The sequence below is a fragment of the Equus quagga genome, chromosome 1 (assembly GCF_021613505.1).
Source record: "Equus quagga isolate Etosha38 chromosome 1, UCLA_HA_Equagga_1.0, whole genome shotgun sequence".
Lineage (NCBI taxonomy): Eukaryota > Metazoa > Chordata > Mammalia > Perissodactyla > Equidae > Equus > Equus quagga.
In genome coordinates, this window is record NC_060267.1 from 38,390,020 (window position 1) to 38,416,112 (window position 26,093).

Sequence of the window (26,093 nt, forward strand, 5' to 3'; positions counted from 1 at the left end):
TCCTGAGGCATAAAGAGTGGCAAAAGATTGAAAGTCAGAGATAACAAATGTTTGAAAAGATCAGCTGGCAAAAAAGCTACATGAGAGTCTGTTCGACATAGAAAAGACATGCACCTTCGGGAATATCATCTACCGGTTGGAAACATCATCAAATTTCCAATGCAAATGACAGTTAGCTCTGAAAAAGTAAGCCAACAAAACTAAACAAACAACAAAAACCCAACTATCCATGCAAACGGTTCTAAAATAAGCACAATACAAAAGCTTTCAAGTTCAGCAAAACAAAACGCAGTTTTCTTGTGAAATATGAAGCAGAGCATTACGGCTTTAATTTACTAACCCTACTGACATCTTGTCGGGTGAAACTCAAATCACTGAGCACCACTGAATGTGACCATAAACCTGTACTTTACAGTTTGTTAAACTACCTCTTGTATTATTTCTGCCAATTTGGGCAATTGAGTAGAAATCATTAAAAAAAAATAAAAGTCTCATTTATTATTTCTAGCTCTTCACCTGTTGCTTAATGGGATTGTGCTAATATTTCTCAGTTTCTCCATACACTCAGATTCCATTTATACAACACCTCATGAAAAAGCTCATTTAAGGCTATTTTCCCCAGCAAATTATTAAAACTCAGTCAAACCCACCGGGGCAACTTCATGAGACTCATCTGTGAAGCTGATCTTTCTTTCGAAGAAAAACTTGGAAATCCCAGTGAAAATAATGAAATCCAGACACAGCCTCAGTTGTGGCAAAAACTTAAACTCAATAGGATTCATGAGATCTTGCATGTGAATAGCTTTAAGGTTTTTTTCTTTTGCTTAATCATTCTCATAGATTGCATGTGCTGTAAACAACATATAATTTCTTAAATTGTAGAATTAAATTTAATAATGTGCTGAAAAATGGGAAAATTACTTTATCCCCAAGAAGTTTATATTTGTAGACCTATAAAAACATAGATATGTCACTACTTAGTTTTAGGCTGTTACATATGGCAACATAACTAAATCAGAGGAAAATTTTCTACTTAAACTATCTTTTTCAGAAATGGTCTTAAAAATCAATAGCGTGACTTTTAAAAATAAATCTCAATAATTTGTGCTACTTAAATTGAACTCAAGTCTTAAAAATGACAAAGTATTGAAGTCATGTTTATACAATTTCTTCTTAATGCACAAGTTACATTTTTTCCAAAATGCCTTTTGTAAAACTTTTAGTCTTCTTTTATTCAATGCTTAGCCACGTTTCCATCAACGCCAAAAAAACTACAGCAAAATGACAAAATTCCAAACACTTTCCGCTACTTTCTCTTCCCCAAACAGTTTCAGTTTGGAGGGTTGTTGAGAAAAGGGCAGATTGACTAAGTGGCAGAGAACAATATGTGCCAGCCCCATTACATGTCCCTTGGGTTTCTTCTTTTTCCTCTGAACTTGGTATTGCCAAAATCACCTTAGTTCCACTTTCTACGATTAGTAAGCTTCAACAAAACATGTGCATTTTGTCCTCAGCTTCTTAAATGTTGCTGAAATAAATTTATTATGAGGCCTGAAGAGATTCTCTTAGCTCAAGTTTAAGGTAAAGTATATGCACGCCACCAAATTTGACCTAGCCCCTCAATTCTGTTTCACGGCTCCAAGACCCATTCAGTATGTTGAAAGTAATTTCATGGGTTTGTTTATACTATCACCAGTGTTCTTCTGCTGAAAAAAAATCTTCTTAGAAATGTATTCCCTTTTGGGACACAGTATGCGAATCTCTAGGGATGAAGGAAAATAAATTGGAATAGCAAATGATGTGGCAAGGAAAAAGAAAGGGCGAGAAAAAAGGAAGAGTATAGTTTGATCTAAAATTGTACTTTGTTAACTGAGGTGGGTAGAATGGCAGGTGGCGAAAGGGTCACCATGCTCTCCTCTCTCTTCTTACCTCAAGCACTAGAGCTGAGAAACTTAGTCACTTTTTTTCTTTTCAAGTAACTACTATGTACCAGAACCTGTATTAAAGGCAAAATATAAAAAAGAAGAACTTAAAAAGTTAATCTGGAGAGAAAAAAACACAAACAAATAGCTACTTAAAAACAGCTATGAAAAAACAATATTCTAGGTCATAGAAGAGGAAGGTTGACTGACGTGTCAATTTACCACTGACCTCGTCAATTTGAATCAATAATATACAGCGGATGGCATTCCTGCTTACTTGATTATTTCCCTAAATTGAAAATTCCCTGCGTTTGTTTTTCAGGGGGAAGGCATCTGAAAGGAAGTATACAACACAAAAATTTCTATTAAACACATTTTCATTGTTTCCAGCCATGACTTGGAGTACTAACTATTTCACCAAGAAACATCTCTCAACATAAATTATAATCTGGAAATAGAGGGAGGGATGGAACTCAACAAATAAAATATTTATACATCCCTGCCATGTCACAGCCAAAGATTTGTAATAAAATTGCCAGAGAAAATTCTGCAGTTTCTCTGTTCAGCAAAAATTTTTGTTGAGGAATTTAAGAATTAGAATTATGGGATTCGAAAATGATCAGAAGGTCACATTTGAAGACTGAAAATTATTGCCACTTATGGGAGTATTAAGGTGATCTTCCTGTTAGCTTACTTTTTTTTCTTTTGGAGGTGGTCACAGGGGAATGACTGTTCTCATGCTGTTTCTGGCTGCAGGGTGTGCACAAAATGCCCAAGACAGTTTTCTTAGAAGATGGCCAATGCAATTTTTCAGAATCAATAAATTACACAATGTATAGTCACAACTTTAAAAATATTGCCAAATTGGACTGCCCAGCTTGGGTTTGTAATGTTTTTCCTCTTTCAAGCTATTATTCTAAACTTAAAGAAAAATTTATTCTTTGCAAGATCCATATATTCAAAGAGTTGATTAGAACCATAAACTAGACCCCTTAGAATAATCCAGTTTATAACTTATTACACAAACACAATTTTAATTTTAAAAGACAGAGCTGATCAGAGACAGCTTTGAGAGACTATGTTATATATTCAATTCATAAGTCAATATAAGAAATGTTTAAAAAATTGTTTAAAAACTGAATCCATTAATTGGCAGAAATCTTATTTTCAGCCTCTCTCTTTCTGGCTGATGTAACAAACCAGGTCTTGTTATGCAAGTTACTGTATATATTATATTTATCAAGTCTTTATAACCTTGTATTGTGGTTAAGGGTAGACTCCAGAGTCAAATTTCTTGAGATCAAATCCCAATTTCATTCTTACTGGCTCCATGAATCTGGGTGAGTTACTTTTTCGTTTCTAGGTTTAGCTTCATTTGTAAAATAGAGATGATAATAATATTACCAATTTCACATAATTTTTATGAAGATGACATAATCAATGTAAGACATTCAATGGCTTCTTATTTATTTTAGAATTAAATTTGAACTCACTGGTAACCTACAAGGCTTGCATTCTGTTTACTCTGCCTGGAATTAATTTTCCCATTTCTTAGCACTGTTAGCTCATTCTCATCCTTCAGGCTTCATTTCAAATAACACCTCCTCAGAGGCACTTTCTGTGACTGACCAGTCATCCATCCAACTAGCCATTCATCCAACATCAACAAATACATACTAAGCACCTACTCTAGGCCAGGCTTGGTACTAAGTGCTAGGATTAGGAAGTAAACAGGAAGCCGTCCTTACCTTCATCTTCCCCCAGTACTCTTCAGCATGAGCATCTGTTTCCTGCACTTACTGCAATCTGAAATGATCTTGTCGACTTATTTCACTACTTGTTTATTGTCTGTCTCCCATTCTAGAAAGTGAGATTCAGGACAGCAGAACCCTTGTTGGTCTTATTTGCTATGTGTACTGTGCCTGGCACCAGTTAAGGGACTCAATAAATATTTGTTTAACGAATGACTGATTGGTTTGCTCAGAAGAAAATTAAATAAGGGGAGTCAACTAGTTAAGAATTTAAATAACGAGGAGCTGATTCAAAATTTCTATAGTAGCGAAAATACTTTTGGGTCCTCAATTTCCTTCTGCACACAGTTCTCTTGCTATAGAAAAGAATCTTGTGAAATATGCTTGTCAAATTATAATGAATAAAATCCCTATTATTTTAGTTTTAAAATTCTGTGGCACCTCTTGATGGAAATGTAGACATTCTCAGGTGCTATAAACTCAGGAATGCAAACAAATGTATATACAGTGAAGACGCTTTGCCCTTCACTCTAACTCAGAATTTTCTACCAGTCATCCCTTGCCTGACATGGCTGAAGACTCCTAGTTGCCCATACTGTAAACATCTTACTCTTCTTCACAGAACTCCAATTTTTGTAAAGATGTCAGTGTGCGCAGCCTAGAAATTATATTTCCTGACCTCCCCTCCCTTGTGGATCAGGAAGCCATGGCACACAGTTTTGGCCAATGAGATGTAAGTAGAAGTCACTGTGTGAAGCTTCCAAGAAAACTCTTTAAAAGGGGACAGACTTGGCTAGCTTGTCTCTTTTGCCCTTCTGCCTTCCCATTCTCCCTGCCTGGAAGGGTATAGGATTCTGGAGATGAAGCAATGATCATCTGACACAAAGTGACTAGGAGGGAAAGACAATTGCCTCTGCCCCAACATCCTGAAGCCATGAAAATGTCATCATTGAGTTCTATTTGAGCAGACGTGTACAAATGCAAACACACATCCTTATGGAAGAGTAGCAATAATGACAGGCAATAAATATACCCCAGAAAAGGCCCTGAAAATGGAAGAAAAACAGATCTACACACATTAACTGACTTTGGATTCCCTCCAAAGCAAAATCATAGCATTCTAACTATATAATTGGTACATAGAGGAACAATTTATGTCATTAGTTTGATTCCCATTATGTATATGACACATATATCAAATTCAACCTCATGATTTAAACAAACATGGTAGAAATAACTTGTGGATCTCTCAGTCTCCTTTGTTGCCAAATATATGAATCTTGAATTAAAAATGACTATCACTACTCTTTTTTAAAAAAGAAAGGACAAATGCCCAGAATGCTGAGAAGCAGGTAAAATCAGTTTGGAGAATAGATTAAAACAATATTTCTACAGTATGTACTGCAGAACTTGGTACTGTTGTTTTAGAGAAAAAATAATTAAAACAGACTGGAAATGCTGGGCTAGACAAGTTATTTTTAATACAGAACTTCACGTGGCCTTTAATATTATGACCTCATAGTGAGAAATAAAGCAAATGACATTTCTCAAATATATTTTACCTCAGAAACTGAACTCATTTGTCACGGAGCATCTTGTTTACCACAGAGCATAATTTGGGAAACGAAATGAAAAATTCTGTTCTTCAAGGTTTTATAGTTTTAATTCAAAAAACTAAGAATTTCAGAGAATAATAATACAAAAATAAGTACTTGTAGATGAGTCATGAACATTAACTTTAAAATCTAGCTTTTAGAATAATTTGTCTGATTTTTGTTTTAAAAATAAACCTGCACAACAACAGCGTCAAAAAATGAAAAGACAACCCAGAGAATGGGAGAAAATATTTGCAAATCATTAACCATAAGGGACTTGCATCTATAATACTTGGATACAGAACCCTTATACTTCAGTAATAAAAAGAAAATAACACCCAATTAAAAAGTGAGCAAAAGACTAAATAGACTGTTTCTCCAAGGAAGATATACAAATGACCAACAAACATCTGAAACGATGCTCAACCTCATCAGCTATTGTGGAAAATGCAAATCAAAACCACAATGAAATACCACTTCACACCCAACAGCACGGCTACAATAACATTGAAAACACATACACAGAAAACAACAAGTACTGGTGAGGATGTGGAGGAATGGGAACCCACATACTTTGTTAGTAGAAATGTATAGTACAGTCCCGTTGAAAAACTATTAGGCAGTTTCTCAAAATGCTCAAAGGGAATTATCATATGATTCAGCAATTTCACTCTTAGGTTTATATTCAAGGGAAATGAAAACCTATGTCCACTCAAAAATGTGAACCTATATGTCTATAGGAAAATTATTCCTAACAATCAAAAAGTGAAAACAACATGGATGTCGCTTAATCAATGGATAAATGTGGTATAGCCATACAATTTATTTGGCAATAAGAAGAAATAAAGCACTGCTACATGCTAAAGCATGGATGAACCTTCAAAATATTAGGCTAAGTAAAAGCTATTGATCACAAAAGACCACAAATAGTTTGATTCCTTTTATAAGAAAAGTCCAGAATAGGCAAATCTATAGAGACAGAAAATAGATTAGTCTTTGACTGGGGCTGGAAGTGGCAGGAATGGGAAGTGACTGTTGATAAATATAGGGTTTCCTTTGGGGACGATGAAAACATTCAGGAATTAGATAGTGGGGGTGGTTACACAATTCTGTGACTATAGAAAAAAACCAATGAATTGTATACTTTAAATGGATAAATTTTATGGTATGTGAATTATATCTCAATAAAGCTGTTTTTGAAAAATAAGCACACATACCTCTATGCATACACACATCCCACACACAAGGAGTTCCTTAAGGAAAAAACTGGTAAGTATTAGATTCATCATGTCTATTTAAATGTGAAGTGTGCTGTTTAAAATATTGTAGAATAGAGTAGAGAATTATAATTAACTTCTTAATGTGTAAGATAGTTTAGCTGTAATAAACAGTAAATATAACCATGGCTTATTTCCAATAGAAAGTGATAAGTATGTGCATGGTAATCATTATTCCTATTACTAGCCACTCTGGAATTATTCAGGAAACTTTCTACTTGTGTTAGTTCTACCTTCGGGGTCTGAACCAAAGGCAGATTTCATAAGGACTTCCATCGTTTTTATTTCTAAATTGGCTCCAGGAATAATTCTCCAGTGAAGAGATACAATATCTGACATTTTTGGATTTGTTATTTTAAACTGAAGTTCACACAGTAGCTTTCATTTTCCTTTTCTCTGTAAGCAAAACTCCTCCCAAAACACTTGAGTGTCCATTTCAGCATTATTACGGGTATTTAAAACTTATTTTAACAATCTTCTTGTAATAATTCTTTTCCAAATAATTAATGTTTTGACCAATATGCAACCTTTCATATATATGAGCATCAATAATCACACAAGCCAATCTTATATGCCAAGATCTGTTGGATGCTGTGTGTACTACAATGAAGATAGAGATGGAATTCTAGCCATCTCATTTTGATAGAGGAGAAAGATACATAAGCAAATTAAATTAAAGCACAAGCACATAAAACATGTCTTTTTTACTAGTAGTTGAGTTCTTACTGTGTGCCACGCATGCTCTGAGTATTTGCTATACATTATTTCAAAAATCTTCAAAATAATCTCTTTGGGGTAATATCCTTTCCCCTCTTTTATAAATGACTGAACTGTGGAATCTGTCAAAGGTCTCCCAGCCAGAATGCACACAGCAAGGTCAGTCTTTGAAACACTAGCTCTTACCCTCTACCTCTTAATCCCCACATATCACAAATAAACAAGGTGCTAATGAATCACAAATATGGAAACAGTGAATTCTTCCCTGAGAGGTAGGAGGCAATAGTGAGAGCTGAGCGAAAGGTAGGATGTGATGTTTGAGTTGTTTTTTAAGGTATGAATAGGAGATTACCGGGGATGGGGGAGACTTCTGGGTAGGTGGAGGTCAAGATATATAGAACCTTGTACATGAAGTTAAAAGGTTCCAAATATATTTTAAAGGCAAAAAGAGACATCAGGCACTTTAACGTAAGAATTATATAAACACATTTGTGTTTTAGAAAGACAAGTCTATAAACAGAGTTTCAGATTGTTTGTGTGATGTGGCAACTTGTGGGAAGGAGGCGGATGGCAAGATCACTTAGAAGATGTCTGCTACACACGGAGTTAAAATAACATTTTTTAATTAAAATTCACACTCACTCCCTTCTTATTCCCACCAACAAACGTCTAGTCAATTCAAGACACATTTGAACTAGAATACAAGCATCTCACCCTTTCACATTCAAGGATTATGGCCATAAAACATTCATGATCTCATCCATGTTGCAACCTGAAGTTGCAACTGTATCAACAGGAAATCAAAGAATTCAAAGCCTAATACACTACAAACTCAACAGAAGGAGATAAAGAATTGATAACTCAAAGGTGGGGTTGGGGGGAATCTTACTTTTTTCTTCCTTTACATAGGTAATTTAAATCTCAACGGCAGCCTGAGCACCTTTGAAGGATCCTTGAGCCAGAAAATGTATTCAAAGGTCTAGAGTGGTTGACAAGCACTCAGATTTCTTTAATTACACAGATTAGTGTAAGGGCTCGTCCCACTCAGGAATTTGCACCTACAGTATGAATGTGGATGAGAAGATAAAAAAAATTAATCCCATGACATACATTGCCCATTAGAGGTAGACCATATTCACCTCATTGATTGGAGAAGACCAAAAGTGTAGCTCTAGGAAGAGCAAGGGATGAAGGCCTTCAGAAAACCAAGGATACACATGCTTGATGAGGAAACCCATGTTACATATTTATCACTCACTAATTCAATAATCATGGAGCACTCACTAACTGCCAGATGCTGGGTTATGTAAGAGAGATAAAAAGCTGAATGAGTGTTCACCTTGAAGGAATTCTCATTCTCTAGAGGGAAAGAAAACATGTAAATGAAGAATTAAAATATAATATTATAACCCTTAAATTATCTGTTCCTCAAAGACAAGAAAGGCTGCCCAAAATATTGAATATGTGTTTTGAAGGCTGAGGAGGGTTTTCAGAAAGACATGCAGGGTGGTCACAGGCTTTGGAGGATCTTCCCAGATAGAAGGAACACCGCCAGCAAATGCTCAGAATGTGAAAGAACATGGATTATTTGTTCAGGAAAGGAAGCACTAGTTCACTGATGGCCTGTACTCAGCATGCACTAAAAAAGAGGTGGCAAATTGTGAAGGGTCCGATATGGCAGGCTAAGAACTTGGAAAGTTTACACCATGGGCTTAAGACAGTCACTGCTTTGTTCAGATTTGTTCTTTAGAAAGATACTATCTAAGACAGAGTGTATGATAGACTGGAGTCAGGTGAAGATGGCAGACTGCATTCAGAAAGACCAGCTAAGAAACAATTCTATCCTGGGCAAGAGGTAAGGAGGATCTAAGCCAGGGCAGCGACAAGAGGGATGGAGGAGATGGAGGAGAGGGAGAGAAATTCCTGAGGTAGAATTTTATGCACTTAAAGACAAATAAGGGCAGCTTCAGAAAAAGGAAAGTATTACTCACCATCTGTGCACTTTTCATACTGTACTATAAATATTTATCCTAAAAAAATGCAAACTCCTTGATGGCAGGCCTATCTGCCATCCATGGAGCCTGGCACTGTGCCTGGGACCTAGTAGATGCTCCAGAATGAATTGGCTTGGTAAGTAAGTAATTACTTAAATGCTGAAATGCCAAGGTAATAATAGAGCATGGACAAAAAGGTAACAATCGGTGACAACAGTGGTACAGCTTGAGTTCTAATATCTAGTTGATACCTTAATTGTGTTATGCTCGTAAGTTTCCTTACTACAGTACCAGACTCTTAATATATTCTTACAGATTCATTTGAGTAAGCTTCACAAAGAAAACACTAATACACAGCAACTTGACAGCAAGGTGCCTGTTCAACCCAATGTTTGTCCCTCATGTCAGTACTGCTAATGGCCACATTGAATGCTAGCCATTTGCCTGCCATGTTTAACCACATCAGTGTTGTCGATCTTAATTTGTAAACTCAGGAGATCAGAGACTTTGTCTAACTCATTTTATACACAAAACAGCACTGTTAGCTCTTAAATAATTCTGATTCTGGTAATTTAAAAAAATTTCTAAAATAAAGTTCAAAAAATTTTTAAAAATCTCTATAGTATACCTACTAATCACTCCATGTTAAAAAAAAGAATGCGACAATTGCCTAGTATCCATATCTTCATATTCCTTATCACAGATTTTACCAAAGTTTGCCTTTTCGTCCTAAGCATCCATCTATCATTACTTTTATTTTTAGGACTTCATATACCCTTCATTAAAGATAACTCTAGATGTGTAATTACATTGTATTCAGAGAATATATTAGTAAATAAACATAAACTAATTAAAAATAAAATTCCTTACAGTTTCCAAAGTATTTGCTTCATATGTTGCTGTTTGTTACTTCTATCTCTGAGGTCAGAGGTTGGAACTTAAAGGTATAAATCTAGTCATGTAACAACAACAGGAAACAGATCTAGGAGACGCACATGGGACATACGATATTTTTTAAAAACTAGTTTTTATTTCATAGTTTCTAAAACTGAATAAAAAATAGAGGGCTAACACATAGAACAAACAATTTAAAGATCACTCAGAATTTTCCATGCAAAACAAATTTTCTGAGAATAGTCAGTTTCTCTGAATGTTCAATTAACTTCTTAGGTATTTTAGAAAGTACTGCTTTTGCCAAAATAGCCATATCATTTATTTACTTGTCCAATGTCCTAATTGACACTAATTTCCTAATGAAGCTACACCACTCAAAGTTCAAATTAATTGTTATAGTGCAAATTTTTTTTCCCAACAGAACAAATTTCACACTAAGGTTTAACTCTAAGCTCTACTATGTATGCAACCTTCAGAAATTCATTTCACGTCTCTGACTTCAGTTTCTAAGTAAATGGGGGCACTACTTGTTTACTCATCTCATAGGAATTTTATAATGAACCAAAGGAGAGAACAAACATAAAAGTGCTTTCTTATCTGATGTAACGATTGTGAGTAGAAGAAATCTACTTAAATTGTGAAGTAATTCCTAAAACTATTGACTATGCGTTTTGTAAACTCAATACGTGGTCAAGTGTCAGAAATAGAGAAGCATCTTTAAGATTCCTTCTCTTCACATCAAATAAACATTATTTTGTCCTGTAATGATGGAATAAAAAAGCTAACTGTTTATAATGTGTTCCAAGCTATTCTGCAAGAACAAATATGGGAAATGTGTCCACACAGATGCAGTTTTTTGAACACAAGGGGCACTGTTTTTGCCTAGGTTAGCAGAAGAAATAATGGAACAATTTTGTTTTGGAATGTCAAAATAAACAGAAACTGGTCTAATAGGATGAAGCTAAGAGGAGAGTTGTGTGGGTATCAGAACTATGTCCTGATAAGGAAAACCCTGTTCGCCTTTGGGAATTTCAAGCAGCCTAGCTCTGGATGACATTTCGAAGGATCAGCCCTCTGGATTATCATAAGGAAAAGTGCTTTTCTTGGCTGAAATCTGAACCAGACAACAAGAAATCTCTTTTCATTCTCAGGATCCCAATTCTTATTTACGTAGGTTTTAACTAAACCCAGTCAGAACCTACATTGAATGGAGGTGTCTAAAAACGTGGTCACTTTAAAATGAACAGAGCATTATTCCAATTAATGTTCACAGATGAAAAGGCCTGGAGGAGGACTTGATTGATCCACGGTCCATTTTTTAATTTGTTGAGCTTATTAGTAAGGCATGCACATTTCTCTTTTTAATTTACTAATTAATTTTAACTTGAAAAGAAAGGGGAATTTTTAAACGGGATTTTTCCATAATGCCAATTCTTAATAAAATGTATTTTATAATCATTAATATTGATTGGTAGACTCATAGTCAACCCATGAAAAATTATATTGGAATCTGTTACTGGGGACTCACATTAGATTTATCTCATGAAATGTACACCCTGAGTCTTATATCTATTTTCTGGAGAAGGGTGTGCCCATGAGATATAGCAAGGTCAAGTTTAGCTGACTACTTCCTTGACTACTATGGATTATGACACATTTTATAAGCTACGGTTTCAGTGTTCATGTTAAGTAAAGGAAAAGATATTATAATTATAATGTTCTCTAGATCTCATTGATCAGCTGTGAGAAATGAAAGAAATGACTGAAGAACTTCTATCTCAAGTCTGATTCTCCAATTTTAAAAAATGAAGTCTCAGCCTGAAATGATTAGATTCCAGGAACTTGTTACAAATTAAACAACTCATGTACAAAGATAACTGAAAACAGGCAATAGTAAAATGTCAGTCCCTCATAAAAATCTGTTAAATATGATGCATTTACCTTTCCAGGAAAAGAAGTGAAACAGTTTATTTCTGGAGGCAGGTACTGAGCACTTAGCCTGGAATTCAGACTGGATTCGAGACTTGACAACCTTACTAATTAATTTCCTGTGAAACTATAACCAGTAATAGCCAGAAGTATTAGCTTGTGAGGGCCACTGTAACAAAGTGCTACAAATTGAGTTGCTTGGAATAACTGAAATTTATTCTCTCACAGTTTGGTGGCCACCGTCTGAAATCAAGGTGTCAGCAGGGCCACCCTCCCTCCGAAACCTGTAGGGGGGAATCCTTCCTTGTCTCTTCCTAGTTCTGGCGATTTATTGGCGATCTTTCACGTTCCTTGGCTTGTAGATGCATCATTTCAATCTTCCATCTTCACATGACTGTCTTTCCTCTGTGTGTGTCTGTCTCTGTGTCCAAATTCTCATTTTGTATCAGGACCCCAATCGTATTAGGTTAAGGCCAATCCTAATAACCTCATTTTAACTTAATTACCTGTGTAAAGATCCAATTTCCAAGGGAGGTCACATTCTGAGGTTCTGGGGTTAGGACGTCAACATAATCTTTTTTGGGGGACACAATTCAATCCATAACATATGGGTCTTAGTTTTCTCAACTATAAAGTTTGGAAGAAAACTATCTAGAGGGGCTCTCGACTATTTATAAATAAAGTAGTTTTCATTTTCTTAAAATAAAAAACACACGATGAGTGGTATTGATAGTACCTGCTGAAAGATCCTGATAAGAACTATGCTGCTTTCTGCACTTTCTAGAAAAGCCTGAGTAGGATCAGTTATGTTTAGTGATTGAACATATGATTCCTTGGGTAGACTTGATTAGAGATTTAGGACTCCTGGATTAGATGATCTCCGACACCTTTCTAGCCACGACTTTTACCACTCTAGAACAGTTTTTAGACTCACATTCTTATTACATAGATGACATCAACAAAATAAGACAAACATATTTCTTGCCCAAGATTTCTTAACATGGAAACCTAAAAATCAGGAAAAAAATCATTCTCATAACTCAGAGCACTTCCAATATTATTGTTATTAACACCTTTTCTAGTGTTCTTCAATTTCTGAAAACTAAAGTCTATTCTCTGCATACACTGTTTCCTCTATAAATATATACTTCTTGCGATAAACTCATTTTGGTTTATGAGTACACCAAGAAGAAGAATCAGCAGGTATCTACTCGCTAGGTGTTACCATCCCAGCTCAGCCTGCCTCTGCTATGATGTATGCTCTGGGAAGGTCATGCACCGCTCCCTGCCTCAGTTTCCCCAGCTGTCAAAAGAAATGTTGTTAAAAATACTACCAGGTATGTATAGCGAACATACCTCAGTCAAAAATAACTTATACTAAGTTACTATAGATGCCATAAGGACTAGGAAGATAATGGCCACATCAAAGATTTTGAACATTGTAAATATCATTAAGGTTATAAGGAATCAATAATAAAAGGAGATCGCTAATCCCAGTAGAAGCAGAAGCTTTCATTCATTTACCATGGTTAGCCACTAGAGGTAACTTGTCTGTTCCTATGCCTGTTAATTCAAAGTGTCATCATTCCTCCTGGGACAACTGCACAACTGCCGCCACCAGAAAATTTCACAATACATTATTCAACACCAGGGTGCTAGCGCAGACAACACACACCCTGTTCATGACGCTGCCAGTGGGGTTTGAGAAAGGGAATGAAATGAAAGCAGGACTGCAATGAAACGACTGAGAACTAGCAAATCAGTGTGACAACCTCCTAGGTTTCAAATTATTCCCAAGCTAAATTTTTAGCAATTGAGAGCTATTACTCCCAATAAAAAGAATAACAACAATGACCAAAGGAAACCATTAAAGTTGTCAGGGCATTCCAAAACCTATGGACCCTTTGATGGTTCTCTTTAATCCTGCTCAGAAGCATTTGGTCCATTCTCACAAACTCCCTCACTTTCCCTCTGAGCCTGGGCCTCAGAGAATCCGGCACTTCCAGCTGCGCAGGCAGGGCCTGAGAAAGTTTTGTGGGATTTGTTTTTTTTCTTTTAAAGTTATACAGACACACATAAAATGTCTGCTTCCACATTCAACACATGAAATGATGGGGTTTAAACAGTAAAATAACAATATAATGCAGGGAAAAAAGTCTTGCCCCTGGCATCAGGTATTATAAACAGCAAGGAGTGCCAGTGTAAACCTTTATTCAAGAGACTGGGTTCTTTGTCAAGCAATGCCTTTCTTCCAAAACATCCTTGCTGCCATATGTCTGCACCCAGCCAGCTGCAGATCTAATAAGAAAGTTCTTATTCATGTTGTATAATGTTTTACAGGTTTGCCACGGGGGTCACTCGCTGTGAGTTCTTTACGTCAGAGTCGGAGCTCTAACAAACAGAGAGTGGAAAGATGCCAAGAAATGTAGGTTGGGTGGGGCAGGGGGACCGAGGAAAAAGAAAGGAAACAGCGCAACAAGCTCCCAGCCTTTCTATTTATCTTGCACTCATTTAATGCCAGAAGCAATGTTTTTATTATTAGGGAAGAAAAAGAGAGGAAAGGAGGCAACTTGTAGGTTGTATAAACATTATCATCAAATATAGGATTGGAAATGTTTAACCAACTCTCTCTTGACTATCAAATGCAGAAAGGGGAGATGCATTAATCTTTTCAGAGGTTTAGCAGCTGTTTAATTAGGCTTCTGCTGTAGCGTTCATCACGTTAAAAAGTACAAAAAAAAAAATGTTTCCTAATGACCTTAAAACATGAAGATCTTATTAGGTTCAAAATTTACTCCACCAAGGGACTTGCACACATCATCAATTACAAATATTATATTATCAGTATAAATTCACATTGACATAAAATGAGATTCAGCAAGTAAAAAAATAAAATCAGTTTAAGACTGGCAGTAAATGTTTTCAAAAACTAAATGGATAATAGCTTTTACTGAGTCTCCACTATTCCAAGTACCACATGCCTTGTTGTGAACTCATTAAGGAGATTTGTGGATCCTTCACGAAACATACATCTCTTCTGCCAGATGCTTAAAGGTTTAGAAAGGCCCATTATACATGCTCGTATTACTTTCTTTTCCTACGTTGACTTGCTTTAATTACAACACTTTTTTTCTTTAGCAAATTTGATAGGAAAGGGAATTTTCAAGGGAATTTTTAGGTCCTGGATACAATTTAAAAACTTAATCACAAGCAAATGAGTTTAAAAAAAAAAAAAAGATATAATGCAATCTCAACAAAAGGGAAGTCCTGCTGGTTTGTTAAAATACAGAATCTAAAAGGCAATACAGACAGGTGCTTACAGAGTTGCTGACTAGAAGTCAACTTGAGGATAATAAATATCATTAGGGAGAAAAGTAATTTTACTGGGGAAAAATTGCACCAACTAAATAGAAGTTAGGAAATTTCTACGTGGTGCCTAAACCAATGTGCAAGGGCAGCGAAGGTATGTATCAATCATCAAGTGTGACGTTCATGTCACAGTAGAGACCTCAGACCTTTGTGCAAATTGAGAGGAAAGGGAAAAGTGGCATAAAGAGCTTCCAAATACCTTATTGGTGAATTTCCTATTAGCGTTCAAAGCCTCACCAACTTCTAAACAAAATTCTTGAGTAGGAGGGTATTTTCTTTTACTTGGAAAACTCACTATTATTGTTTTTCATCCTTACTTATAAATACTCAGACAAAAGGCAAAAATCCCCAAGTGGGAAATTTTTCTTTGGTTCTCAACACTGATAAGACAGCAATTTTGGTAACTCATTCTTTTGTTTTACAGTCTCCATATTTTGCTACCTCTCCTGTCTTTACTAAGCACCAAAAAAAAAAACCCACAAAGTAATATTTTGTAAAGTCTTTCAAATTTTATTATCATACTTCACTGCATTCAAATGCAATCAGTCAGCATTAATGTTACATAACAGCAAAATCCTGTTAAAACTAAATTTTACATGGCCAGTAATTGGTATTATATTTTGAAATAGTGACTCTGATATTCAAGAGTCTGCTTAAAAAAATTTTCATGGTGTTTCAATGGAAGCACCTTAGAAAGATATTTTGAAAGTACACTGGTAAAGTGAAACAGATGATGTCAAAAAGGCCCAAGAAAAACTAGGATATTTCCACTCTGAAAGATTTGAAAAAGGACAATAAAATTATTACTCTTAAAACCAACATTTAGTCCTTCAAAAGTCCATCTAGTTTGCAACATTAAGAGTCTCTCAAATATAAAATTCAACATGATGATAATAACAAAAATAGTAAACACTTAAATAATGGTTTCTACACAACGTACTTTTCTAAGCCCACTGTATAGGTGAACTCATTTAGTCCTCACAATGACTCTGTGAGGTAGGTATAGAATTATTCCCTTTATACAGACAAGGAAACTGAGGCATGCGGAGGTTAATAATTTGCCCAGCAATCCTGGGCAGCTCTGTAGCTCCATTCTCCTAACCAGTAGTCTGAATTGCACAGAAGTTATATCTGAGAATGAGGAAAGGGGTGAGACAGATTAGGAACCCATAAGGGCCTTAGAAAATTCTAGAATGTTTATTTCTTATGCTCAGTGGTTGGTAAATGTGTGTTTGTTTTCTAGCTTATTATTGTTGTTCTTATTATTTTAACTATAATTACATATATAGTTATATACAGTTAACATAATATGTATATGTACCATATATATGTTGTTAGCATCGTGAATTTGAGATTTAGACAATGAACTTTATCACTTTTTAGTGAACACATACTATGATCTTGGCAATCTTTTGTCAGATTCTAAAGGTACCTGAAGATCTCCCGCTCTTCTAAGACATAAACTTTGGCAAGTAATGACCACTCTAGGCTGTGGTTCCCTCATTCAAAAACAAAAAATTTAGACAGATGATCATTTAAATACTTTACAGCTTTAGAATTCTAGGGCTAAAATGTGAATGAAGTGCAATCTGCCAAGAAAACTTGTCACTCAAATCCCAACACTGTGAGTAGTACCAGAATGTGTGATATCAGGAGTACTGATGAGGACTCATTCTTCCTGAATATGTTTCCTATTGGTCCCGCAACCCCCACCTTTTCTAACGTACTCCCCGGGGGCTGTGATGTGTAGTTCCACAAGCGAACATGCCACCAGGAGACCTGGGTTCAAGACTTGGTTCCTCTCTAAATAGGTATGAGACCTTAGGTAAGTCATTTAATCTCTCTTCTCTTTACTAATTTGTTTTATTAAATATATGAAAGCACTTTGTTTCAATGATATATTCATGTTAAGTAATAACCCTATTTTATATAACATGTATCTTCCTAAAACAGTGTGTGCAATTCAAATAATATTTTAAGTGTGCTCAGTAGAATTTGCTGAATCATTTTAAGGCAAAGACTTTTTCTATGAAGTGAATCATTTACTGTTTATTTTCTTCCATAATTCAAATTTTAAAGGCTTTTTTCACTTTAAGGGATATACTCCCACACTATAAACTATTGTTTTCTTAAGGAAATCTCAAGAATCACATACCCAGTTGGAAATTATATATTTCACTGTTTCTTTGGTCAATGGCCAGGGTGTTCAAATGATCATATCAGAAAACATCAGGGGCCAGCCTGATGGCACAGTGGTTAAGTTCGCATGTTCCACTTCAGTGGCCCACAGGGTTCACTGGTTCAGATCCTGGGTGAGGACCTAAGCACCACCTGTCAAGCCATGCTGTGGCAGGCATCCCACATATAAAGTAGAGGAAGATGGGCATGGATGTTAGCTCAGAGCCAGTCTTCCGCAGCAAAAAGTGGAGGACTGGTGGCAGATGTTAGCTCAGGGCTAATCTTCCTCAAAAAAAGAAAACATCAAGTTCTAGGACACCAAAAATCAGCATTTTTAAGGAAGACCTCTGTCAGGGTCATGCTAAATAAGGCAATTGTCAAAATAATGTAGGTACTATTAACTTAAAACTAAAACAAAGCAAAAGAATTTTTCTTTTAGCTTTGTAGACCAAAGAATTTTCCTGGTAAACATCCAGGAAAGGGAAAAAGAGGGAAAAAAGGTTGAAGATGGCAATTGACATGAGGAAAAGGAGTGTTCTCTTCTCCTAAGCAGAATTTTGTATGTTGTATGCATAATTCCCCAGTTTCAAGGAGAGCCTGCAGCAGACAGCTGAAGGAGCCAGGAGTCTGGATCCCATTAGCCAGGAAAATAGATGCAAGAAGCCCTGGCCTGTGAAAGCCAAGAGGAATACTGTGGACCAAGGACACCCAAACAGAAAAGTGATGAATCCAAGGAAGGTGTTAAACTTAGGAAGTAGGATCCTGCCACTTTAACACATCAATCTCAAATTAAGCACAGTAATATTATTTTGCACTCATTACAATTCTCACTATCGTTTGCCTAGCCCCCCCAGGACTCATGTACCCCAGGACTTGGTCTTCAGATCAGTTTCCTCCTCTACATACATTCATTCCCCTAATGATCTCATCGTAGCTCATTTCTTTAAACATCATTTATATGATGATAACTCTCCAGTTATTATTTCCAGCCCCAACCTTCCCCCTGAATGGCAGGCTCATAAACAGCTTCATAGACGGCCAATGGGCTTCTGAAACTTAACATTTCCCAAATAAAACATGTTATTCTTCCCAAAAGACCTGCTTTTCCCTGTCCCTCTCCATTTTGTTGTTTCCCATCTAACTATGAGGTCCTCCCAGTCAATCATTAGTTGCTTGGGCCAACAACCTTAAGAGTCATCCTGGAGGGTCACACCACATTTCCAATTAATTCAACAGTAAATTCTAGAGGCTCTGCCTTCAAAATACATCACAATTCCAACCACATCTCAACTCTCTAAAATCTCTGACCTGGATTACTGCAAAGCCACAGATATTCTCACAGTTTGCTTCCTCACATCACTCCAATAAATGCTCAAACACCACCTCCAAGAGGCCTCCCCTGACCACACTATGTAAACTGCACCCTTTTACACACTATCTTCTTTCCTTGCTTTATTTTCTTCATAGCACTCAGCATTTCCTGGTGTACTTAATCATTTGTTTATTAGCTGTCCTTGGCTGTAGTTCTCAAACTCTCACAATCACTGGAATGGCTTGTTAAAAGACAAATTATTGGACTCCATCCCCAGAGTTTCAGATTTAGTAGGTCTGGATAGGGGCCTGAGAATTTGCATTTCTAACAATTCCCAGATGACACTGATGTCACTGGTTGGGACCACATCAAAAAACACTGCCATACAGAGTATAAGATCTTTGGGAGCAGGGCCATTGTCATTTTTTTTTTCCTGGAATTTATTCTGTTTAATCTTCAAGGGTTTTTTTTTTGAGGAAGATTAGCCCTGAGCTAATCTCTGCTGTCAATTCTCCTCTTTTTGCTGAGGAAGACTGGCCCTGAGCTAACATCCATGCTCATCTTCCTCTACTTTATATGTGGGATGCCTGCCACAGCATAGCTTCCCAAGCGGTGCCATGTCTGCACCCAGGATCCAAACAGGCGAACCCCAGGCCGCCGAAGCGAAACGTGCGCACTTCACCGCTGCACCACTGGGCCAGCCCCTGTAAGTTTTTTATAGTTTATTTAAAAACAAAACAAAACACTATTTCAAGATGACTATTTCAAAGTCTGGGCCCTTCCAGTCTTCCAAATACAGGAGGTCTGAAAGTTGTATGTACCAATTGGAAGAACAAGGCAAAATTATGAATGGAGCTATGACATTTCATAAAGGAGATCACCACTGCATCCCAACACATGGGAGAGCAGCTGGCCTAGTATACATGGATGATGCTCCAGAACACTGGTTGAACAAATGAATGAATAATTTTGGAACAAATCTGTTTAATGTAATACACATTTCCATCAGCATCAGATTCCTAACAATTTATACCAAAACATTCCCAAAACAAAGTATAGTATAAGTACACATGTGCATCTTTTTTTAATGGGTCATTCATCAAATTGGAAATCTGGGTATTACCAATCATTATCAAATGCATTGATAACCAAGACATTGATACATGTTCAATAATCACAATTTACAACTAAGTACTCAATTTACTGAAACTCACTTCTCAAAATGATCAGTTAAAGTATCTGATTGCATTCCTAACACCTATGATTTTCTAGATATTGTATTTTTAATTTCCCTATTACCTCACATCATCACTCCTCTTTCCCAACATAAATTCTTATCCCATAGCAGCTAGATTGTACAGCAGTTCCTGGCTCCAAAACATATGTACAAATTTAAAAACTATGTCTGCTTGTCTCCTTCCTGTCCAGCCAGTCTGTTTCTAGACACCTGCAAGTTAATCTGATGCTTATGAGCCCAAGAAAAGGAGAAAAGTCCAAGAGAGACAGCCAGGAGTTGGGCAAGGAATATATGTAAAGCAGAAGGAGAAGGAATATGTATACCAAACAAAAAGGAGAGAAGACACACTTAGAATGAGGAGCAGAGTCCGTGTTTTAGTCCAAGCTGTGGGTGGACACGAAGAATGCTCCATCAGAGAGGTAGGGAAAGGGACATGCCGTAAGTAAAGGTCTCCTCTCTGGTTTTTCTCCCTCAAAGGTGGATCATTGCCCCCTTTGTAGCATGAGTCTACTGTGGGTTGCCAAGGACAAAGCAGAGAACACATGCTAGAACTTTTCAGAAAAACACTTGGCTCTGGTTTCTGCTTGCCTGATTCTGATTCCATTCCTCATTTCGCCACGGGGCTGAGAGCTGATGGTGGGTGCTTTTGAGTGCATAGAGCCAGGAAGCAGCAGAGGGATCACCAAACCTTGGGCCAAAGCCTAGGAACCATTTGGCAACTTGATCAGATATCTGTTGTCCTGTTACTTTACCTTTTCATAAACATACATTAAAAGAAACCAACAACCAAATCACACAACAAAAAACACAAAAGATTTCCATTTCGTTGGCAGACACATGAAAAGCAATTATAATTATTTCTTATGTATCCACATGTGTCTCTTGGCTGACTATTCATGGTGACTTTTACTCCTGTGTTGGCTGATAGCCAGCACACACCAGGGTGGAACTCAACCACTTCCCAGCAACTGTGCATTCAGGAAATAATAAAAGCTAATTCGAATAGAAATTCAAGTCAAACAGCCAAATCTGCTGTTGATTTTAGCTCCTGAATTCCTTTAGGAACCATGACATCATTGCCTCGCCTAAAACTAACCCATCCAGGGCTCCACATTACTTATAGAAAAAAGGCCAATGTATTTACCATGGCAAAGATGGTTTTTGATGATCTCGTGCCTCTACTCTACCTGTTCAGTGCTTTTCTCTGTATCCTGTGCTTCAGTGGTACTGCACTACTTGAATTTCTCCAAACATGGTGGGTTGTTCCCCACTGATATCAATGACTTATGGTGCAATGCACGCACTCTGGCATTGAACAGAGCTAGGTTCAAAGCTTTGTGCCTCACTAAATAATGAAGCTACCTTGGGCAAGTTTCTCAAACTATGAATCTTAGATGCATCATCACTAAAATGAAGATAAGGATACCTACCTCAGAGGAGCACTGAGAGAACTTAAGTGAGCTAAGTTCTAGCAAAGTCCCTGGCTCACGGCAGGCCTCATCTTCCTTAACTACCCCCTATGTCTCCTCCTGCTCATCCTTCAAAACCAAAGTCAAAAGTCACTCTCCTGGTGGTGCAGCCTTCTCTGCCTGTGTCCCCTCCATTTTGCCCTCAGTCAAACAAAAACCACTTCTTCCTTTGCTATTCAAAATGACACCATGCATACAAATCAATTATCGCACTGGTTCTTTTTTATAATGCACATATTTATCTCATTCTCATCTTCATTAATCAGTAGTAGACTCATAAAAGCAGGTTCTGTGTCTAAATTATCTTTGTATTCCAAATACTTAATACTTGCCACCAAGAAAGTACTCTACACAGGTAGAACAACTCAGTGAATACAGAGATCAAAGAGAAAATTCATACAATGGGTTCCATTAGCACACAGTAAAAGACGATTTTTAAAAACCACTACTCTTCATTGCTATAGCTATTTCAAACTGAGATACACATTCCTTACTTAATTGAACAATGACTTATCATGAACCGACTGCATAGCAGGCATTGTAGATATGAAAATGAGTAAGACACCCCCCTGAGCAGTGGCACGGCTTACAGAGTGATCAGAGATGTAGGCTGCACAACTCCAGGGGGCACCATCCATAATTTGATCACTTCAGCTGTTGTGTAACAGGAATCTCCTGACTAACTCTATAACGTTTACTTGCTTTAAAAGAGGCACTTAGAAAATACAACAGGGAGAGAAATAATAACCATTGCTATAAGGATGAGAAAGTCAAAGATGGCTCCATAAGAAGCCATCTTTATAAAATACAATGCTAAACATAGTTATAACTCCCTCTCATAAAGCAGTCAATTACTGCTATTAGAGTTATGAAAAAGTGCATATTACATTTTCTTCTAAAGTGACATAGTCCAATACAACAGCTACTTGCCACATGTGGCGATTTACATTAAATTAACCGAAATTAAATAAAATTAAACATTGAATTCCTCAGTTGCACTATCTACATTTCATATGTTCAATAGCCACACATAACTAGTGGCTTCCAGATTCAACAACACAGACATAAAACAGTTCCATCATCACAGAAAGTTCTATTGAACTGTGTTGCATCTAGAATTAAAATGAATCTGCTTTTAAGAAATCTGATTATGCCCCTCCGTTCACTTAATCTATTATTAATTGGGTTATTGACTGTCTGTTACCAAACACAATTGGTCACCATTATCCTTAGCATGGAAAAGGGGGGAAAAAAAACAGAGATGGAAAATTCAGGTCTGAAACATCTGTTAATCTTGGTTTACAAACATGGAAACACTCCAATATTAGAAAGGTTTTCCTTGATGATAGAATAGTTCTCTTAAGTTTAAAATGCGGTCTTCTACTCATGCTCTCTTTTGCTTTTTTTTTTTTTTTAAGTTAGTTATCTTCTTAGGGTCAAGCAAAGGGCTAATAGTAGTTATACGTCGAGATCTTCTCCCAAATGGATCCTAATTTTTCAGTATCAAAGGTCCCTGGAAGCTTTTAGTCTGAACCTGTAAAAGTTCAGTCATTGTCACAGCAAGGCTTAGAAAGTTTTCAAAAAGCATTCTGTAAAAATGAACTGATTCTTAGTCTTTACTCATAAAAATTTCTGTCACCATAATACTTTAAATATTGAGAAGATATCTCTTTATAAGCAGTCTTTGGCAAATGAACAACCAGTCTTTTCTGAGAATTGGAACACTGGAGAATTTTGCCTGCAATTTACCCTTGGGGCAAATTTACTGTCTCTCTCAATTCTTAGAGAAACATAAATGTTTAGATATTCACATAGTGTATAGGAATTGCCCATACCAAGGAAAGAGAGATAAGTTTCTGTTTGTCTTCTGAAAACAACATGGCAGAGTCAGCATTTATCAAAACGTGGTCTTGAACCACCCATGTTAGGAGTCCTTTTATCAGGAGAGTGTTACTAAATATAGATACCTTTAGGCCACCGCCTAGGATCTCAGGTTTATTAAGTCATAATCCTAAGGCTGGGGCCTGGGACTCTGTATCTGACAAGTTAGCAAGAGACTAGTATACATATGCTAGCTTGACAACCATTGTCACAGAGGCAGGGCCAAGAGAAAAGGACCCGCACCATATACATCCCTGACTTACTGAGCTTAGAGAAGAACCTGATATTTAAGACAATTGCAAAGTTTTACAATACCAGACCCATGGTAATCACGTTCTAGCGACTATTATATATATATTCAAGGCTACCCAATAGAATTAGGCATAACCAATATTTAGTTTGCTGCATGAGGGAGCTGGAAGAAACACTGCAGAAAATGAGTAAAGAAGCTTATTTATGCCATCCTGGTGCCTATAATATGACTGAGAAAAAGCATCCAAATATGAGCTCTTGTAGCCACACATTTGTAAAACCAAGCAATTCAAACATACTCTCATACAAGTTTACCCTTTCTTCCCTCCTGTTTAAAGAGCCAGTTAGCTTCAGCCTCCAATCCCTTCTTCATAGTGTCACCTGGCCAGGAATCAAGTCATGTCTTGTTTTGTTAGTCCTGTTTTTTTCACTTTAACTGCTAAATTAAACCTTGTTGAATGGATAGATGGATACACCAATGATAAAAGGAACAATAAATGGCACCTACTGCTCTGAAAGAAACCAAACAACTTTCAAAATTACTTGTCATTTTCTAGGACTCCATTAGAAAATATGACAGAAGAAAGAAAGAACTGCTGTTGATGTAGTCAAACTTGCAATATTGCCCCTTACTAAGTGCCTCTGAGATATGAGCAAACCATGTGTTCTCTCTGGGGCTCAGTTTCCCAGGTGTAAAAGCAGCAACAGGCAAGATGATCTTCCTGCTATGAAATTCCATAAATTGTATTAGGAGAAAAGAGTTCCTCGTGCGAGCTACAGCTTTCAGCTTTGCAGAATAAAATAAATTCTCCTTTTACTTAACTTCTTTTGAATAAAATTTACCTTGATGTAATTTGCCTTGGTGATTTATTACAATTGCTACCTATCTTTGTTATTAGTTAAGCTTAACTACGTAAAGCAAAATATACCTCAACAACTTAGAAAATAAAAACACTTAATTTTCTAAATATCTTCACTATTAAATATCACAATATAGACAACTTGAAACAGTAAACTTAATGCCATTTCATACACTGTCACATCTCATGTTACCAACCATGGTTTACTTTAAGTACAACACAGAGAATATAATTTACACATGTGATGTGTGGATTTTCTTGGGTCCAATGACTCTCAGGAAATTAAATTAAATTGGAAAATTCATCTGTAGTTTATAAAAAGGAGACTATTCCTTCCAAAGTACATTATTTCTGAAACTATGTCAATTAGTTCAGAAATAAAAGATAATATCCTAGGATGACTTGAAAATAAAAAGCTAACCAAAGTATTTGGTATAAACTAAAATATGTTATTGATTTATTTAATTATGCCCAGAAATTTCTGTTCTTTTCAAAAAATTCAAACACAAGAAATAAATATATGAAAAAGAAAACCTGACCACCATTTTCAGCGGAGTATTCAAAATAATAGAATAAGACTAGAAATTACACAGGCTAACTCAGACTTTCTATAGATGAGAATAGTGACGTTCATAGAGGTGAAAGAATTTGGTAGCAGACAGTAATTCTCAACCTTTGCTGGATATTGAAGTCAAATGGGGAGCATTAAAAATACTGATGCTGGGGTGGCCTGGTCACATAGCAGTTAAGTTAGCACACTCCACTTCAGCAGCCCGGGGTTACCAGTTCAGATCCCAGGAGCAGACCTATGCACCGCTTATCAAGCCATGCTGTGGCACGCGTCCCACATATACAGTAGGGGAAGATGGGCACAGATGTTAGGTCAGGGCTAATCTTCCTCAAAAAAATATATATATATAGTGATGCATGGATCCCACCATTCAGGACTTACTTGGCTTAGGGTGCAGCAGGCATTGGGAGTTTTACATCTCTTCAAGTGATTCCACTGTGCGGCAAGGTTGACAGCCACCTCAAGTGTAAGAGACTCACAGATGGGGAGTAGCAGAGGCAGGACTTATACATTCGTTTTTTTTAGTACCAGTTATGTGCTTTTATTCACTACCTCTTCGTTTCCTTTCAAGTAAAACAAAGTAACAATACTTTGAAACGGATGCTATTGTAATTTAGAAATATTTTAATCTCATTTTAATCAAAATCTTAAAGTCTTATTGACTGATAAACGGATTCAAGTTGGTCTAAACTGTTTAAATCATCTTAATAAAATCTCAGTAGAATCTGCACCCCATTTGTCAAAATTGCCCCCTATGGTCCTAAGAGGGTTTAATACAACAAATACATCAACACCGTCTCCTAATATAGGAACAGATAAGAGGGTCATCAAAATTTGGGAAGCTTAAAAACTCTAAAGTAATTTTTTAGTGGGTATTTCCAAAAG

The 26,093-nt window shown here is 36.6% G+C and overlaps 1 protein-coding gene across 1 annotated transcript in view; it reads right to left on the reverse strand.

Moving 5' to 3' along the window:
• Positions 1 to 26,093, reverse strand: part of PDE3A (phosphodiesterase 3A) — a 284,159-nt gene that overhangs the window by 119,744 nt on the left and 138,322 nt on the right. The gene's annotated exons all lie outside the window — the stretch shown is intronic.